The following is a 710-nucleotide window of genomic DNA, read 5'->3' on the forward strand; positions in this document are numbered from 1 at the left end:
ATGGTTGTCTTCCTAATTCATAATTAAGGCAATGTAAATTCCATCTTGTGGAAGCTCAATCATAATTATGAATTGTATTTCGTAGAGATTATGGACTGAAGTTGATACTTAGTTCATGATAAACACATTACTCTAGCTTTACCATAAAGCCTAGCAACCTTAAATCTTTCTTCTAATAGAACTATCTTTTATCTTTTCCCATAGAAACAATTTCTATGTTATCTCAACCTTTATGTATGATCTTGATTACAGAACAATTCTTTTGATTGCAAAGTCATACATGTTGCTTTTGAAGCTTTGTAGTCATAGTAGCCAAAATCACATATGTGGCTTTATGATTCTAACGAGCATCCCATGCTTTTTCACCATTTGCCTCAACATGGGCTTATGGTGAAGCTTTTTATAGGTGAACCACTTTTTGCTTGAGAACATTTCTCAAGTTTTGGTACCTTTCAAAAGGGTCTGGTCTAGTGAGTTTGATTTGCATTTAAGATGCACCATAGTGACAAATTTTTAGCCATTTGCAATGTATATAAACATGTTTGAATAGATAAACCAATTGATAAATAACATGCATAAACTATATAAAGCAGGGTTTTAAAATTTTAAATAGTTCTCCTACTATTTTCTAAAAGATGATAACTTTCCATGTCACCATGAGAGATCTCTACTAGGATTCCCTTAATGGGCTAGGATCCCATCCATCTAGT

This window comes from Theobroma umbraticum, unplaced genomic scaffold, assembly GCF_002168275.2.
Source record: "Theobroma umbraticum cultivar Fairchild unplaced genomic scaffold, ASM216827v3 scaffold_86.0, whole genome shotgun sequence".
In the NCBI taxonomy this organism is placed as follows: domain Eukaryota; kingdom Viridiplantae; phylum Streptophyta; class Magnoliopsida; order Malvales; family Malvaceae; genus Theobroma; species Theobroma umbraticum.